This window comes from Lissotriton vulgaris, chromosome 7 (genome assembly GCF_964263255.1).
Source record: "Lissotriton vulgaris chromosome 7, aLisVul1.2, whole genome shotgun sequence".
In the NCBI taxonomy this organism is placed as follows: Eukaryota; Metazoa; Chordata; class Amphibia; order Caudata; family Salamandridae; genus Lissotriton; species Lissotriton vulgaris.
The window spans coordinates 738,670,046-738,690,525 of NC_141695.1; positions in this window are offsets into that span (position 1 = coordinate 738,670,046).

Below are 20,480 nucleotides of genomic sequence, written 5' to 3' on the forward strand. Positions count from 1 at the left end.
TGACACTGCAGCCACTGCCGCCATCATCGTGTGCCTGGAGGCTCTTAAAATAACCGCCAGGACCGCAGCACGGGAGCCCATAATCATTCCAGGAGGAGGATTGCAAGTCCTGGCTGACACTGCGGCCGCTTCCACCATCATCCTGTGTGTGGAGGCGCTTAAAATCACTGTACGGGCCCTGGGGCAGAAGCCCATAATCATTCCAGGAGGGGGACTGCAAGTCCCGGCTGACACTGTAGCCACTTTTGCCATCATCTCGTGCCTGGAGGCGCTTAAAATCACCGTCCAGGCCCCGCAGTGCCCTGGGGAACCCACAGCTGAGAGACAGCAGGTTGGAGACAACATCACCCTCAAAGACGTGAAAGAACCGATCGCTGAGAAAAGATTGTAGCCATGATATAGATGTCCCGGTAACTCCCAAACTCTTTTGCTGGTGGATCAGAGTGCCATGGGTAACAGTGTCGCCAAGTTAATGGCACATTATCGCAGCCAAAGTGGCCCCATTCACATGCTGGTGCTAACAGCCCAGATCACCTGTTTACCTGCGATAGACGCCACATAAAACATCACGAAAGATGACCCCGGAAACTGTCGCTAATGTGATGCAGAGTAGGCGTTCCTGTGTTAAAAGCCGTAACAACACCACTCCGCAACATTCACAACGACCAGCCGGATCGGCGATAAGAACCCAAAAAAGGTGATAAGGCATGTTAGCAGCACGAAATTAACACCTGCTCTGACCTGGGTTAAAGTCGGATGACAGCCTGCACCAGAAAAGGGAGCCCAGGTCAGAGCCACACATGAAGAACAACAGATGCCATGGAACCACTGATCATGCAGCTCGGAGCACCAACAGGGCCCCAATACCCACCACCGCCACCCCATGACCCAGTCCCCTTGGTAACCCCCCGGCAAAATCATGCCACATCAACTGCATAAAATCGTGTACCAAAAAATCTGCCTGATGTTGCACACTCACATTTGGTAGCATGCATGTTTTGTCACAAAAATGAGCATCACACCTTCACCTTTGTATTACCAAACGAAAATGTATTCAAGAAAACTCATAAAAACATTAATGAAGACACATCGCGGCTCTCCTCAGGACAATCTGTAGGTCACAGCCTGTAAGGAGGTATGTCATGCGCTTCCAAAGGACAGAGAGAGAGCGATAGAGAGAGATAGAATGGGAGAGAGAGAGAGAGAGGAAGACGGAAAGAGAGGGAGGGAGAGAGAAAGATGGAAAGAGAGAGGGAGAGAGACACAGAGAGAAGAAGAGAGGGACAGGGAGAGAGAGTGCTGACTCTGCGCACCCAGTCCTCACTGTTCACTTTATGCCACCGGTTTGTCACCAACCACGTGCCGGTATGTAGTGCAGTTCACCAGGTCCCTCATCTGAAACATATCCCTCATCTGAAGCAGAGTCCAGATACATGTATGGCAAAGTACATACAATTAGTCACGCCATCATCCCTTGTCCTCCCCTTAGCACCCAGACAGCTGCACCTGACCCTCTCCCACTGCCCAGCAGTGCATGCCTGCCACTACGCACCCAGACAGCTGCATCCCAGCCCCTCCCACCACCCCACGGTGCATGCCCAACCCTGCACACCCAGGCAGCTGCAACCCAGCCTTTCCTGATGTCCAAGTGTTTCATGCCCACCCCTGCGCACCCAGGCCTGACTGCTCACCTTCCACCACCGGCGCGTCACAAAGAGGGCCCACCCCGTGCCGGTGCAAACCCCAAGCCCAGGGCCTGCGGACATGGCACCCTTCATGACATGCAGCCTGCTCCGTGGGCCACCAGGTCTTACACTTCAATCTGGACCTTGATTTCGCTATGGCAGAGGACATACCAGTGCACACAGCATAATTGCAGGCTGCAAACCCGCTCAGCTCTTGAGGTGCCACTAACTCTGTGACCCACAAGTACAACGCCACGTGGAGGTAGGCACGCACTGCCCGCTGTCTCAGGCCTACACTGCAGTCTGGCACAATGATCGTCACCACACCGGACCGCCAGGACGGGGCATTGTCGCAGGCTGCACACCCGCTCAGCATTTAAGGAGCCCGAAAGTCACCGTCTCATGGCGGTGTGCCTGTGCTGGCTGCAGTGTATCAGGTGCCACCAAGTCCGTGCCTGGAAAGACATGGGCCCTCTATGATTGAGTATGATGGTGCGGACGACAGCATGTGCACCCAGCCCTTTTTATTGGCAGGGTCACATGTTGCATGTGCTGGATTGGTGGGTGTAAACCAACCGTGAGGGAGTGGCTGTGGCATGCTGACAACTAGACCAGTGATTGACTCGAGCTTTTGGCGCAGCTTCTACGTTGCTGCAACACTTTCGTGTTTATTCTTTCGAGGATGTCTTCCTGTTTTTTCGGCTTGTAAACAATGGCTCTACGTTAAAGCTGCGCAAAAGCTCGAGTGCAAAAAGAAGCTCAGAAACAATAAACGCTGGATCTTCCTACATGTCTGGAAAGATGGAATGTTGTAAACGAGGATGGATTAAAAAGAAAAAAGTAGCCATCGGGGAGAGGCCTCCAGCGGGTGAACTTAAAAGTCCCTCCAAAGGAAAATTTAAATATAGCGGAGACAACACTAATTTGGATACCACAACCCTACAAACTTGGAATTCAGGCAACCGGATACCGGTTGGTTGCAGTTAAAATAAGATAAGCCATCATGGTCCTGAGGAGAGCATCATAAAAAATAGAGTGTTCGAAATGCGTCGACCTTGCACTGATGTGCCAAACAATCATTTAATGTTTTTTCCCAAAATGTGCACTATCGATGACTGTTGAATCCTGAAGATATTTGTATTTGGTGGATAGTGGTGCACTAAGGTTTTTTTTTTAAAAAGTTAGATGTCTTACTGTGCCCCTTGGTTAAAAACTTGGATAGGGACTGTATAATAATAACCGCAAGGGTCTTTTTTGTAGTGCAGTGTGGTTTGGAGGTGGTGAGTGTGGTTTGAAAGATGAATGGGTACGGAGAGATTGTGGTCAGTAATGTATGGAAGAAGTTGTACATTTTCTATATATATATATATTTGTTCGTATTTGAATGTTTTGTAATTGTCTCTAAAAATCAAAAAGAGGTGTTGGCCTGGAAAAAGAAAAAGAAAAAAACTTCTTTTGAGAATTGAAAGAAAATTTCAGATAGATTTTTCAGGCTGACAGAGATTTATTCTTTCAGCGCAGTGGATTGTTCATAAAAGGTAATGGTCCATTGGAGAGCATGGAGCAGACTGCGGGTGTCCGTTAGGGACCGTGAGTGGTCCCTGATGGGACTTAGACACCCATGTTTTGCATCTAGTTTGGCTGCCAGGCAGTAGAAGCACATCTGCACCTTTTCAGCCAGATTCTCCTGGCACCCCAACACACGGCATTGGAAGGCCATGTGTTCTTCGTGGGGGTCCTAGGAGGCAGCCGTGGTGGTGGGTGCTGCCTGATGTGTGGTCAATGCAGGGGGTGGGGCCTCCACATATCACCTGGGCTGCCCTGCTCCTGGAGGTGGCTGCAGAGGCTCTCCATGAACTGTTGAAGGGCATCAGAGTCGAAGCTGTGGTGGTCCACTTGGTCATCAGAGAAGAGAGGTTCCGGCTGCTCTGCAGGAGGCGTTGATTCTCCCTCTGCAATGTAAAGGGGAGATGCAGATTAACAATGTGTTCACATGTATGTTGTTGCATTCTACATGTTTTGATACAGACTGCATGACTGTGTACATTGTGGCTGTTTGGGAGGAGCTGCCTATTTGATGGGGACAGTGGACATTTCGGCAACATAACGGATGTGTTTGTACTTGTACATTATCAACTCATATTTCCCTGCTATGCTAAATGTGATTGACCAGTTTCTACACACAAGCAGCACCAGTTGTGTCCTGTGTTCTGGTGTTGCGTGTTGCTGTTTGTACCATATTGTTGTCAATGTTGATGTGCTCTGCATGTTATGTGTGTATGTGCTGCATTTCGAGGGAGTCACCCCTGCAGCTCTGATTTTGGTGCCCTTTATCCCTTTCATGCGGTGTGCCTTTGCCTTCTGTGCTTATACAGTGCTGAAATGTTGCATACTTGGGTACATTGGTCTCTTTGTGGGAGTTGGGGGCAGGGTTTGTCCGCAGATGTGCTCTACTGAATTGTACATGTGTGCCATTGTGCCCATCTCCCCCGCCCCACCAGTCCCTGGTCGTTACTCACCCTGGTGTTCTTGTGTCCGGTCATGGTGAGCAGTGTCTGGTCCCCCAACTCCTTCCACGTCTCTCCACTGATGACTGTGGACACCATTTCCTCCATCTCGTCCAGGCCCCCCTTTGCCGCAGGACTCCCACCTCCCGTCTGCATTGCTGCCTTCCGGTTGTTGGTGAGTTTCAGCTTGGTTTTGCGCTTGACCTCATTCCAGCACCTCTTGACCTCTTCCATTGTCCTCTTCAGCACCCTGACTGCATTCACAATGGACTGCTGTAGCCCATTTTTTATTGCCAATGACACAGTGGAGGTGACGAACAGTTGTTGATGGTGTTCTACCACCTCCGTTATCAGGATCCTGTTTTCCTGCGGACTGAACCGCTTATTCCTACTCTTCTTCTCCTTGCTCTTCCCTGACCCCGAGGTCCCTGGCTGGTCCTCCGGGGGGCTTGTGGGGCTCTGGTTGTCCTCCGTACTTGCTCCTGCAACATCCATTGTGCTTCTCTGTTGTTTGGCATTTGTTTGTCTGTTGCTTTTCTTCTTTTTTGGTGGTTTTTCCCACCTGACGTATGTAAATTGCAGGCCTGTCGCTGGTTTTCGCAGATTTTTGTATCGCAATTGGCCTAATCGCAACTTTTTTGCGTTTGTGTTTTGCATTTTTGCGTCGTCGCATTGACTTCATCGCGGATATTTGACTCATTATCGTGCGCCTTTCGCATGGTACCACCGTGTTGTGAATACTTAGTTAACACAGTGTTATTTTCCTGTGATAGAATGCGATATGAAGAGTTGCGTTAAGCTCATTTTGCCGTAATTATGAGAATATCCCCCATAATCTTTGCGGAATAATAAGAGGGAACCATTTTGCTAATCCCAGATCACTATCATATCCTTGTCCTTCACAAAAAAACTTGGAGGCAGTTGATTGACAGTCAAAGTTATCCTTCACATTTGATCGAAGCGTAGGGCCTCTAAATCTAAATCCGCTTAAAGACATCTCTATTTCAATCAACCTCACCATCAAACAACATGCCAACCATGCAGACAGGGAAGATACAGGGTTAGATCCTGTTACGTGCAGCTCCCATCTCTGGAATGATGAAACGCAGCTATTAGAAAAGCGCCTAATATCATGGAGTATAGCTGGGCTGAAATGTAAACTAATAGACTGCGAATTGCAGGAGTACTTTAACCAGAGTGACTTCTGTCTGCTGCAAGAAACCTGGGCATTGGAACCTCTGTACAAGCTTGTCTAAAAAACATTTAGTGATAGCGCTGTTCCCTCAATGTTGGGTAGACCGTCAGGTGGTCTGGTATTATGGGTAAAAATCACCCTAAATGTCAGAACATCTCAGCTGGATTTTCCATCAAAGGATATATTGGGGATAAAGGTGAAATCACCAAATAAAGATGAAATCTACTTAGTAAACATTTATAATAGACCATGCCCAGCTAGTAAAGAATCTCCAGTGACAAAGCTCCAGGGCATTAGTAATTGTAGGCGGAGATTTTAATTGCAAATTCGAACAGGTAGTGGTGTGGGAAACCATCTTTTAAGAGGAAGATATGGTAAATAACGTCCCTTCCCTGGAGGCCGGCCCTACTGTACTCTGTACAGTTGCAGTGGCACAACTTATCAACTAGTTTCAGGGCAGGGACTTAGGGCTTGCAACGGTAGGTTGCCCTCAGATAGATCACGTACATACAACTTTAATAGGGGATCTACTAGAAGTAGAATGGATTATATCATGGCGTCTGCTAATTCCTGGTCTAATATACTTGATTTAAAAGTTGAAATTACAGATGACAGCAATCACTACCCACTGTGCCTAACAATAGCAGGATCCCCCTTTGAAATCAGGAATCAGAGAAATAATGTTAGCATTATAACTCCCATTGAACCAATGATCAGTAATAACTGTAGAGCTCTGAAATGGCCATCGATTGTAGGTAATGATAAAGCTATGTCAAGGATCTATAATACATTCTCTGATGTTATAGCCCCTTATATCGAATTACCCCCTCTAGAGATCCATATAGAGCAGATTCATCACAATATGATAGACAAACTGAAATTGATCCTGAGTAAACTCCCCAAAGAAAATGATGCAGAGGGTGCAGCTATCTACCCCTCAGCTAATCCCTGGTGCAATAGCGAGTGTCACAAATCAAAGAGTGAGTTATTAGTGGCAGTGAACTCTAACGATATTGAGGTATTAAGTGATAAAAGGGCTAAGGACAAACAATTACTAACACTAACAAAAAAAAGAAACTGGGATGTAAGTGCCTGGGCGGACCTGATCATCACAGCCAAGACTAAGGACCACGCTGGTTTCTGGAGCCTATTAGTCTAGGGCAAAAAAAAAAGGAAGAACTAGCATGGATCTCTTTTTAGACCTAGGTACATGGTATAGCCGTTTCTCAAAACTGTACTCAGAGGGCACCTATACGAACTATGGAACCTATAAGCAATCAATTAAGAAACACAACAATCTCCGTAACAGTCGTTCAGAGTAGACAAATTCATGTCCCGTATTTTATTATAGAAGAAACTTTGGCAGCTATCAATGCAGGTAAGCCTGGGAAAGCCCTGGGCCCTGATACAATACCTGGCAACCTGCTGAGACACGACAAAGAGGTTTGGGGACCTTATATAAATATTCTCTGTAATGCCATGGTGGCAGGAGCCCCATTACTAGAGTCATGGAAAGGGGCTGAAATAATCCCAATTTTTAAAAAAGGAAACTGACGATATCCGGCCAACTACAAGCAAATAAGTCTAATCGACACCCTTCAAAAGATCTATGCTAAACAGATTTGATTAAAACTTAATGATTGGATAGAGGGAAGTAACATTTTATTGCGGTATCAGGCTGGGTTCACAGCAAGAACTAGCACAATTGATCAGGTGTTCAGACTTCTCTGCAAAGAATGGAAATATACTACTCTAAAGAAAGGCCACTTTTATATATCTTTTATGGATTTGAAGGCCGCTTTTAATCTTATTCCCAGATATCTGTTTTAGAGTTCCCGCAAAAATCAAGGTGTGCCCGGGAATCTTCTCATACATATAGTCAGATTGTATGAAGAGAACTATGCTAAAGATAGATGGGGATCCGTGGGAGAACTTATCGAGGCAATCCCTATAAGGAGGAGAGCAAGGCAGGGCTGTGTGCTAGCACCCACCCTCTTCGCATTACACGTAAATGACACTGCGAATCATCTTTTAGGGTGCAAATATGATTCACTGAAGTTAGGAGGGGTGCTAGTACCGGCTCTTTTATTTGCTGATGATACTATTTTATTATCACAATCCCTGAAAGGTCTTCAAAACCTATTAGATTCATTTAGCGAATATTGCGACTTGAAATCAACTCTAGTAAAACAAAACACATGGCATTAAAACCACATAAATCTTTTAAGAAAAATATCACAGTCCAAAAACAGAAGTTAGAATACGTCTGCAACTTTAATTACCTACGTATCACACTATATACTAAACTGACCTGTTACCTACATTTGCCAAAAAGTAAGGCTACTCTGCTTCAAAACTTCTTGCCATTTCTGAAAAACATCAGAATAGCATAACCAAGGCTGTGTCCCCAGCACTTGATGTTTATAAATATAGGGCACAATCTGCAACCCTTTATGGTGCAGAACTGTGGGGGGCTGCTAGCAGGAAAACGTTTGTGGGGGATGAAAATACGTTTTTTAGAATGTTTTTACATCTTCCTGTACGCACACCTCCAATCCCTATTACCCTAGATCTGAACATAAGGTGCATAGACCATCAGGCTATACTGAGACCGTTGCTATTCTGGGTCCGTTTGTGGACCTCCGAAGAACTAACAAATTACAAAGAGAGCTTAAAAAGAGATCCTAAGGCTTGATCAGAGTGTTAGCCTCCAGTGGGTCAAACATGTGTGCAGATGGTTCTGCAAACTAGGGTTAAATCATTACTGGGATGCGCCAATCTCAATGACATCGTCCTAAAATAGGACCCTGAAAGCTACATTTTGGGCATTTATGCAAAACATTATCTCCCACAGTCCAAACACTGGCAGATTGACATCGCAGATCCTGTTAGTAAAACCATTCCCATTTTTCGAGCAATATCTGGATGAAGTCCAACCACAAGTGGCAAAATCTCTGTATATGAAGTTCCGCTATGGCATTTTGCAAGTTAATTTAAACACAGCAAAATAGGCACAAGGGAATGGTGATGATAGTGATGTCTACTGCCCCTTATGCCACTCAAACACAGTACAACATGATCCCCATGTACATTTTTTTTGTCCAGTATACGCAATTCCAAGGCGAAAAGGGATCAAACCTATTAGTTGGAGCTTGGGTATCAGGTCTCATTTAGAAGCAACTAGGATTTTAAAGACAGATACTTCACAGAAAATAGTTTTTAGCGTTAGTAGATGTTTATTTGCCATCAATTTATTGCGAAAGGAAAAAGGCGTGAAATGTAAAATTTTAAATGTCGTACTTCTTATGTGATGGTTCAAGAATCTATATGCACTTTCTAGCACTTGCACTTTATTAATTCTCACCTAGAACTCATATTTCTTTTTATGACAGTAAATTAAACAATAATTTTAGCGTGTCGAATAGTAGGCTCAGCTTTAGAATGGTATTGTTTTAGCATATTGATTAGTTGGCCTGGCCTTTGTATGTTATTTAATGGATTGAGAAATTGGTTATATAAACTATAAAGATAACATTCTACTCACTATGACTGCTACGGAATGAATTTTGGAATGATTACTGGTAATGGTGCTTACCTAAAATGTTATGAACTGTTTTATTATGTATCTTTTATGGGTTTATTAAACCGAATAAAGATTAATACATTAATGAATGAATGAACAGGGGATGGGGAGGTGAAGTGGCTCCAGAGGGCATGGGTAAGTCAGCGCTAGGCTGCACAGGTCTGATCTGCATTTTGAGTAGCCGGAGGAGTAGTATCTAGACCTGAATAGGACTTTGTCTGCCTTCCACAATGCTGGCTCTGCCCCCCGTGGTGTGTCTGGGGCCAGAGCCTACACTAACAATGGGGACTGTTGTGCACTTGATAAGTGCCCCCCAGAACTGGTTTGGACTAGGTCCAAGGCCCTGTCCCAGGGCAGAACAAAGACTTGAGGGATATAAATATTGGGGCTGTGAGCCCATTTTTTTGTGCTTACTGAACTGGTGCTTGCTGGAGGACTGCCAGGCACCAGGAGGAACTGCCACAAAGGACTTCCCCTCTGCTGGAGGGCCCTGTGAGCTGGCCTGTCTGGGCCCAGCTCTGCCCTTTGCCAGTTTCATGAGAGGGGCTCTGTCTGCCCCTGGTTGTGTCTCACTGTGGAAGACACAGAAGAGCCTCCCCTGCTGACAAGGCAAGCACAGGGTAAGCCTCTACTTTTTCTTGTGCGTGGTTCCCGCAGCAGCATGTGGCCGGGCAGCGAGTGTTGGGATGCATTGCCAGGGCAGAGAAGTTGCAGAGACTTTGCTCCTTATTCTGTGAGGAAGGAGGCGGAAGCCAGGCTGAGCCTGGTAGCGTGACACAGCCGGCCGGAGCTACTGAGCTGGGATCTCGAGAAGCAGCCCGCGAACCGGAAGCCAGGCAGAAGGAGGCTGACCTTGGGCGGGGCTGGCAGGAGAAAGCACAGCCAGAGAGGAAGCCAGGCAGGAGCTGTGCCTGGTTGTCTTTGGAGTCTTACAAAGAAGATTGCGTCGGGGGCCTACTGAATGCTTCGTGCTTGGGGAAGAAGCACTCCCCCTCTCCTGGCCCATGAGAGAAGGATGCCACAGTTGCCAGCGGTGCCCCGAGGAGAACGGAGGGGCCCGATGAGTAGGGCCTGTGAGGCACATGTTTTTTTTGCCTAAGTATTGTCGCATCTGCGCCACAGGGTTGCAGGCAGCTCCAATGTTGGGGACGTTCTCCAAAGAGGAGACAAGCGTGAGTTGTACACCCATACCCCATTGCATTACGGACCTGTTTGGGATATTGTTTTGGCTGCATCTGCAGGTAGGGGGCTAGTTGAAAGCCTTGTCTCCACGGAAGGGACACGCAGTATGGAGAGCCCTTGCTGTTAAAAAAGAACATTGCGGGGAAGCTCAGGACGAGGCCCCAAGAATGAGACTGACTAATGTTTGCCCCTAGGTTTTGGTAGGACATAATGCAATTAGGTGATGTGTGCACCTATTAAGTGATTACCGTACTCTGCTGATCAGGTATAGGCATAAGGTGGGCCTGATGTGAATATTATGTTTTGGATAAAATGCTGTCCTAGGTAATGCTATGATGTTCATGCCTAAGGTGTTTATGCTAAGTGCAATGTTACCAGTAGTTACTGGTTGTTTTCACTAAAGGTGATGTTATGACAGTGGCTCGATTGGCCCTGTAGTGTGTATAATCCCTTTAAAGTCATACCAAGTGCCAGGTGGCACACTGTATATATGTGATGTGTTCTAATGTGTTTCTATGCTAATACAAAGGCTGTTTTTATATACCCTTGTGGGAAGTCTCTTTTGTGGTGTGACTAGTGTGTTGCAGCTGTGTGAGAGCGTTGCACTTCCTCTTTACACATTGCCTCTGGGATAATCTGGGAGTGAGCAGGGGTTATCTTCGGTGTGTAACTCCCTTGCCCTGACTAGAGTTGTGGTTTCTGCCTAGCTGAGGGGCATGCCCTAGCCAACCAGAAAATCCATTTCTAACACATCCATATCCTTTTTGGTTTGGGCTAGGATTTTTATATGATCTGCCCATCTATCTCTTACTAATTCTATATTATCAATCTTCAAAGCTGCTAGCAATTGCCTCTTTGCCACACGGCAGTCCTTGTTTTTCCAAGGATTGTAAAAGGGGCAATGTGTTGAGTCAAAAGCAGTTTCAGTTTTTCAGTCAAAGAACAATGTATTTGAAATAAAAGGGATCTCACATGGGATATATTCTGTATAAGGAAATAGGGCATCAGATAATGTATTATAAATTGTTATCATAGTTTCAGGTCTATATACGCTAAGTCGCCACTCAAGTGCCCTAAAATTGTTACTGACTATCGGTTGAATTTGATTTTTTGTATATTCCACAGCCCAAGGGTTCCTGCCAGTACTAGACAGAGTGGGAAATGGTCACTATCTTCTCTTGTATCTACTTTTAGATCAATTAAATTGGCTCACAGGTTAACACTAGCTATTATGCAATACATTTTAGTGCCTCTTTTAAATGTATGTGCACTCGGACTATCGGACAGCAGCCTTCCATTGCAGGCCCTCAGCTCTTGTCTTGAAACAAAACTATTTGCACAGCTGCTTCTCCAGGGGCAGGAGGCCTCTTGCCATATACTCTTACCCTAGTATGTCTTCCAGCCCTGCAATGGGTTCAAATTTGCAATTGAAGGGGAGAGGATGTAGTCTTACGGCTAGAGCGGTTGACCTTGAAGCTGGCGAACCGTGTTCGAGTCTCGACAACGACACTCAAAATCCTGTGATTCTGGGCAAATCAATTAATCTCCTTGTGCGTAATAATGAATGTAAAAACAACAGTTGATGGACAGAATGCAGAACAATGTCATACATTCACCCCAGTACAGAGATCTGGGCCTAAATCCATCGTTTTTTGCTCACCATGCCATCCCAGTTTCAACCCAGTCATATGCAAATCAGTCTTGACCCTGTTCCCCATGCTAACAGTCCAGCCCGAACTGCCAAGCCAGGTCCTTCCTGGACTGGAAACAAGCATCCAAGGACTGGTTTTGGGCTTTCAGCCCTCATCAACCTGGATAGCTTGATTCTAGTGGTATGGAGAGCACGGGACTCACGTCTGAACATACCCGTCCCACTCGGGGTGACAAATGCCAAAATAACAGCTGATGGACAGAATGCGGAATAATTTTATGTATTCACCCCAATACAGAGATCTGGGCCTAAATCCATCGTTTTTTTGCTCACCATGCCATTCCAGTTTGAACCCAGCCATATGCATATCAGTCTTGACCCTGTGCCCCATGGGAAAAGTCCAGCCCGAACTGCCAAGCCAGGTCCTCCCTGGACTGGAAACAAGCATCCAAGGACCAGTTTCGGGCTTTCAGCCCTCATCAGCCTGGATAGCTTGATTCCAGTGATATGGAGGGCACAGGACTCACGTCTGAGCATACCCGTCCCACTCGGGATGACAAATGCAAAAACAACAGTTGATGGACAGAATGCAAAAAAATGTCACACATTCACCCCAGTACAGAGATCTGAGCCTAAATCCATTGTTTTTTTGCTCACCATGCCATTCCAGTTTGAACCCAGCCATATGCAAATCAGTCTTGACCGTGTGCCCCATGGGAACAGTGCAGCCCGAACTGCCAAGCCAGGTCCTCCCTGGAATGGAAACAAGAATCCAAGGACCGGTTTTGGGCTTTCAGCCCTCATCAGCCTGGATAGCTTGATTCCAGTGGCATGAAGAGCACTGGACTCACGTCTGAGCATACCCGTCCCTCTCAGGGTGACAAATGCAAAAACAACAGTTGATGGACAGAATGCAGAACAATGTCATACATTCACCCCAGTACAGAGATCTGGGCCTAAATCAATCGTTTTTTGCTCACCATGCCATTCCAGTTTAAACCCAGCCATATGCAAATCAGTCTTGACCCTGTGCCCCATGGGAACAGTCCAGCCCGAACTGCCAGGTCAGGTCCTCCCTGGACTAGAAACAAGCATCCAAAGACCGGTTTTGGGCTTTCAGCCCTCATCAGCCTGGATAGCTTGATTCCAGTGGCATGGAGAGCACGGGACTCACGTCTGAGCATACATGTCGGGTGAACAATGTAAGAACAACAGTTGGACAGAATTTTGAACAATGTCATACAATCACCCCAGTACTGAGATCTGGGCCTAAATCCATTGTTTTTTTGCTGACCATGCCATTCCAGTTTGAACCCAGCCATATGCAAATCATTCTTGACCGTGTGCCCCATGCTAACAGTCCTGCCCGAACTGCCAAGCCAGGTCCTGCCTGGACTGGAAACAAGCACCCAAGGACCGGCTTCGGGCTTTCAGCCCTCATCAGCCTGGATAGATTGATTCCAGTGGTATGGAGAGCACGGGACTCACGTCTGAGCATACCCGTCCCACTCGGGGTGACAAATGCAAAAACAACAGTTGATGAACAGAATGCAGAACAATGTCATACATTCGCCCCAGTACAGAGATCTGGGCCTAAATCCATCGTTTTTTTGCTCACCATGCCATTCCAGTTTGAACCCAGCCATATGCAAATCAGTCTTGACCCTGTGCCCCATGGGAACAGTCCAGCCCGAACTGCCAAGCCAGGTCCTCCCCGGACTGGAAACAAGCATCCAAGGACCATTTTCGGGCTTTCAGACCTCATCAGCCTAGATAGCTTGATTCCAGTGGCATGGAGAGCACGGGACTCACGTCTGAGCAAACCCGTCCCACTCGGGGTGACAAATGCAAAAACAACAGTCGATGGACAGAATGCAGAACAATGTAATACATTCACCCCAGTACAGAGATCTGGGCGTAATCCATTGTTTTTGAATTAGACCCAGATCTGTGACTGGGGTGAATGTTTTGCCATTGTGCAACATTCCGCCCATCATCTTGTGTGTTTTGCTGTTCACCCTATGTGGGAAGGGTTTGCCCAGACGTGGGTCCCTTGCTCACTAAGCCACTGGAGTCAAGCTATCCTGGCTTAAGATGGCTGATATCCAGAAACCGGTCCTAGGATGCTTGATTCCGGTCCAGGGAAGACATTGCTTGGCAGTTCGGGCTGGACTGTTCCCATGAGGCACAGGGTCAAGACTGATTTGCATATGGCCATGTCTGAACTAGGGTAGTTTGGTAGCAAAATAACGATGGATTAAACCCAGATCTGTGACTGGGGGTGAATGTTTTGCCATTGTGCAACATTCCGTCCATCATCCTGTGTGTTTTGCCGTTCACCTTATGTGGGAAGGGTATGCTCAGACGTGGGTCCCTTGCTCACTAAGCCACTGGAGTCAAGCTATCCTGGCTGAAGACGGCTGATAGCCAGAAACTGGTCCTAGGATGCTTGATTCCGGTCCAGGGAAGACATGGCTTGGCAGTTCTGGCTAGACTGTTCCAATGAGGCACAGGGTCAAGACTGTTTTGCATATGGCCATGTCTGAACTGGGGTGGCTTGGTGAGCAAAATAACAATGGATTAAACCCAGATCTGTGACTGGGGGTGAATGTTTTTCCATTGTGCAACATTCCGTCCATCATCTTGTGTGTTTTGCTAACAATGAATGTGTCCTTGTGTAACGAAACTGGTGCTCATGCAAAGTGCTCTCATACCCGATATCTTCGAGTCTAGTTTGCGCTATATAAAACTCTACAAAAAAAAGAACACCTATAATGACTAATGCCCCAAAGTCTATGGAGCTTAGGAATTTATCTATTATTTCTACCACTAGAAATTCTGAGGTAACTGGTCTAATTTAAACATTGAGCAGATATATGTCAGATCTATTTTGTATTTTTATTTTTATCCCAGTGATATCTTTTGATGGTATTCCTAATTGATCTATATTCATATTTAGAGAAATTTTGGACCATATTGCCAGACCTCCTGATGGTCTACCTCTTATTGAGGGTACTGCATTGACACTGAATGTCCTCCAGCCTAGCTTATTCGGTGGCTCCAATGCCCAAGTCTCCTGAAGAAGACAAACATCAAATTGATTCATGTATTCTTGCCATTGTGGATATAATTGTTGTTTCAGCCCTGCTATATTCCTTGATACTAGGGGTGGGCAATGACAGTGTTGGTTGGAAAGGCTCAGAATGGCATTTGGTTAGTCTGAATCCGATGCAGAACCCATCTTTCCGATCGATTTGGAAATCCTTCCTACCAATCAATTACGATAGTTGTAAAGGTCTACGGACCGTGTTTCCGACCAGTGTATTAAGATGTCGAATTCAGACGGCCTTTCTGAATCGGTTGTTCAGGCACTGATCGGCTGTCGAAATCTGACTTTGGGGCCTATAGCAGGCCCCCTTTCACCCAGAGCCTTCCGACTTGGGCCCGTGTGCGTACCCAGGGGACCCATCTTCAATACCATGCTCAGTGTGGCAGGCACCATGGGGTGTCCCCCACAGGGTGCACAATTTTCCCCACCCAACCCTGAGTAGTCGGTCGGAAGCACATGCTAACAATGAAGTTAATGGGAGTCAGACCGAATGGTGTTTAAAAACATTATAATCGATCGGTCGGACTCCCCGAATCTGATTCGGTTGGAAACATTTCCGAGTTTGTCAGAATGTTTTCCGACCAACATCGCAGTGAGGCTCTAGATGTGTTATAACTGGAGGTGGCTCTTTTAGGATATTAGGTGGTGATCTAAGTTGTGTGACATCTACTTCTACAGCTTTATTCCATACTCTGATATTTCCCTGGTAGACTTGCTTAGAAATTTCTGAAGTTGATTTCTCTTGAATATTTTTCATAAAAGGTGGGGGATTACATGGAGACCTGTCACGTGAAGTAAGGGGGGCCTTCAATCACCTGATTCCAGGTCATTCTGTACATGTGTAGAGTTGTTTAGAGTTGTCGGGTTTAGCTAGAGCTACTTGTTTACTTCCTGCTTCTCTGCTGGGTTTACTCAGTTTAAATCTAATCAAGGAATTGGAGGGTGGACGTGTTCTCAAATTTAATGCTGTTAAACCATCAGCTAAACTTTTAGTTTTAAGGAGAAGAAATGTAGTATCACAGGTTCCATCTTCACTCTGCAAACATTCAGCTTTGATGATATCTGAACATATTATTGATGAGCACTGTCGTTTGTGTCTTATCGAGTATATCACCTTATTTTTGAATAACTCTTCATCTTTCCCAAAAGTTGAATTTAGTTTAGGGTTATAAATCTTAAATACCTCCAGTTCCACAAACTTAATTTAGTAATTACTTTTATTACCAAATGAATTTGTTTATGTTCTAGATAGCTGCATTTTGAATGTGGCTGTAGCTGTAACTGTACGATTTGTGGGTCCCGCTCCCAAGTTCTGTCATTTGGATTTCCTTTTGCTGTGTTATAACGGTCCCCATGATTATAGGTAAATTTTGATATACTATTGTTGCTGTATCCCATCTCAGCTGCTCTGCTTTTCTGAGTTGCAATATACTTGCAGGCCCTGTTCCTGTTCTACTAATATTTCTGCCCTCCCTGCTACTCACATCTTGCTGTACTTGCTAATGGTAGTACCTGCTGTTGGTCTGCATGTAGAAGAATGGTAGTACATGCTTTGTTTGGCAGTAACTATTAGCTGAGGATCATCCTTTGGCTTTTTTCTGGTTTCTTGGGGTTTCCCTTCATCAATGGCCCTTTCAGTACTACCTTGAGGTACAAGATTTCTTATTAGTATTTTCAAATTGGTAACCTCCTTAGTTAGATCATCCAACCTCTGTAGAAGCTCTGTTGCCAATTGATTGCTAATTCAATTAATATCAATTCAATTCAATTGATTGCTAAGGTTACTTTGTACTGTGTGTGCCGATTTCACAGGCTCGCACGGAGGGCAGGGATTTGGTGACATTTTATCTTGATGAATTCTGCGCTGTGGGATGTATTAGGATTAGGATAATATTCTGGGGGTTGAGCAACACTATCTTCTGGCATTGCAAGAGAAGCTAGCAATGAATACCCGTTTGAACACAGGATTGTCAGTGAACCCTCCTCATCCCTCGTGTCATTGTTTGTACCCTCTAATACAGACTGGGCCACTGTCTGGGTCTCCTCTATGTCACTTGAAGTGGGAGGACAATGTGTTAGATGTGGGGTCACTACCTCTAGAGGCAGAGACTCTGGGATAATCTCTGGTATACTAGGTCTTACAGAATTTTCTGATTGGGTGGGTATTTCTCATTTTTTATAGAAGGCAGTCATTTTCGAATTTTGTTTACTGACAATTTTACATTTACCACTTAGCATCAATGCCGCTTCTTCTATTAAATCATCGATCTCATCTAAAGTACAGTTATCTGTTAAACTTTTCCTTATCTTAGAGGTTTTCCCCTTTCCTGGTCCATAATCTGTAGCCTTCCCCATATTGGTATAGTAACTATTTAAAATGTCCACCTAACACTCCCCCCGCACACTCATTCGATGCAATCACAGGGATTTTACTTCACCTGAAATTACTGTATGACAATAGCATAAGAATACATAAAACTAGAACAAAAACTAAAAAAACATTGATAAAATGTATCTTTGAACAACAGAACATTTCCCCTTTAAACCAGTCTCTTCTGATGCACTAATTTACAGTCTCAGCAGCCCAGGTACAGGAATTTGCACTCCTCACAGTGCTACAGCACACAGCACACTTGGTTAAAATAACACTACTCACCACCAGTACACATAAAGGAAGACCTGACTATTCCAAAGTACACTCTCAGCCAAGGGTGTGAGAAGTTGGCCTGGCATATGCTGTCCACTAGTTATAGTGGGCACCTTGCACCAGTCCAACAACCTTTATTGATGATAGGTTTAAAGACAACCTTTATTTAAAGCTATCCTAGTGGTAGCTATGTAGATCAGCCTTCAGCCTAAGTCTTGAAGGAGTATAAAACAGATTGGTTTACCAGATTATAACCCCTTGAATCACTAAATGAAAGGAGAACCACACAAGGTATATATAAAATAAATGTATTTATTTCCAAGCACTCACTACTAATCTCTTTGTTTAGATTAGAGTCCAAGATACACAATAATATAGTTCTAAAACAACAGTAAATAGCACAATATACAATGGGCCCCAGGGGCAAACCAAACCATATATTAAGAAAGTGGTATAAGAACTACAATTTGAATCGACACAAGGCCTACAGCCTGTAGAATCACCAGGACCCCAAGGAACCGCCCAAGGTAGTGACACAGGGGACCCACGGGGGACGTGTGCAGTCTGAGAACACAGCTGCGAGCTTGTTAGCTTCTATGGGGAAAGTCGCGATTGGAATATTAAAGTTAAGGGACACTTAGGAGAAGACTTTGACCAAACCCCTTTAGACTTTGGAGGTTCTAGGGCCAACACCCACATGAGCTCCGTAGTACTCAAGTTACCTCACCCAGTGAAGCCGGGTTCATAGGTGTCAAATGGTGTTGGGAATCGTCGTTGATTTCAATGGTGATCTGCTGCAGAGGGCTGCTACAGTGGAGAAGAAAAGTGTCCAGGGTGATCCAAGCCTAGATTGAAGATGTGAAGAACCTGAAAGCAGAGGGGAGAGAGTCTGGGTCACTTACCAGTGACCAGGGGCACAATAGATGAATGCCCACCGATGTCGGGTGTTTCAGGGATGAAGAGGTGAAGCTTGACTCTGCAGCCACGAGGACCAGGAGGCTCAATGACAACCAGGAGCTCGATTCGAGCTATTCCACGGATGTTGAGTGTTTGGGTGTCGGTCCTCGGATTGAACACAACAAGCCTTGACAACAGCAACCCACACAGGATGTGAAAAGATGCTTTGGTGCGGACCAGCAAGGTCCGGGGAATCCCCAAGCAATGGAGAGTCAGGGCACGTCTGGAACAACCAGGTAAGCCCAATCAGAGTTAAAGTTGCAAAGGGACCTCAAGAGAAAACACAAAGGGCCAGCTCACGGAACACTTATGGAGTGTAGGCGGGCAATCTTCAGTGCAAATGCTGTTCGGATCAGGGCTACAAGTAGCCCAAAGCTCAGCTTCAGAGGTCGCCTCAAAGCTGATGCTTCTTCAAATGGTTGCAGTATCCCGGGGTTTGGGTTGCACGGTCTTCCACGAGGGATACAGGCCTCAGAATTGCTGAGTGCACAGATCAACCTCAGAGACCACGGAAACCAAACTCCAGTGTTGCAAAATTCTTCAGAGTCTGGCGGGAGCTTTGGCGATGGGAACCGGTCAGATGCTTCTTAGGTGCCTGCCTTGCAGGGAAGTTACTCCTTTACTTCAAGGGAGATTCTTCAGTCATCTAGCGCGTTGCAGATTGTCGAAGCTCCAGGATTCTGTATCAGAGTTTCGTTCAGGTAAAGCTAAAGAACTGTAGCCAGGGATTCTTATCTTATAACCAAAGAAGGGGTGGGACAAACTCTAGGGACCTGGGAGGGTCAGGAAAGAGGGGTGGCTACACCCATTTCCTTTGTTCAGTCTTGCACCAGAGCAGGGACTGGTAGCCCCTGCAATAGGTTTTAACTGAGCTATGCACAGGGACACCAAATGAGCCCCCAGTGCAGACTTCAAAGCATTTGTGGAGTGTATCCACCCAGTCCCAATACACTAAAGCCTGTCTTGGAGGTGGTTACACCTCCCTGTGACAGGAAACCTATTGTCCAGGCTTCCCCTGCCAAAGTTTTGTCCAGAAGCTGGAGGCATCACAAATAACTCTGGAATAAAGGTTCAGAAAGCTGCAGAGGGGCTCTGCTCATGCATGGGCACCCTCTCACATGAAACCCAGCACCCTGCCTTCAGGATTGTTAAGGCCTGCCATAGGGGTGACTGATAGGTCTACATGTGCAGTGATATGGAGAGATATAGTGAACATATATCTCAGTAAGAGGAGCATGCACCACCTTACCCAGGCTCCAGTAGCAGACGTGAGGTGTCATTTTGGAAGGCTTCCCAGGGGTGGCACAATACATGCTTCAGCCCCTGGTGGGCCTCTGGGTTACCTATGCCCTTGGTATATAGTATAACATATACTAGGGACTCACAAGGGTACCCCAGTATCCAATCTGTAGTGTACCTAAGATACATGGAATCAATTTAGATTGAAAGCAGATAGGTTGGGGTCCGGATTAGCAGGATCCCAGCAAAACTAAGTCGAAAAACAGCAAAACAACAGGAAAAAAGTGGGTGCAACAATGCAGTCAGATTCCACCTTCCTACAAATGACTTGCTGCATCCACATGGTTATGAGAGTTTAACGAATAAGCATCTCACAATATAAAGGCCCAATCAATGCATAAGTCCACATTGGAAAGATGAAACTATGGGGCTTACCAAAAGGGCAGTTTGTAATGCGAAAATTCAAATCCAAGGGGGATGTCCTTTCCATGTCTCTTCCTGTCGCTGATGGGTACAGGAAGGGTCCACCCCTGGCCCAAGCTGTGTCTGTGCGCGGCCTACCCACGTACCGCACTGCAGGACTGCAGCATGCCTTGAGATGCGCTGATAATCTGTTTCAGCTGTGTGTCACAGTAGGGATTAAGGGACATTGAGTCCCTAGCAGCAGCGGTCTATCCCGCAGCGGCTCTCCCCATGCAGACAAGCAATAAAAAACTATGTTGCAC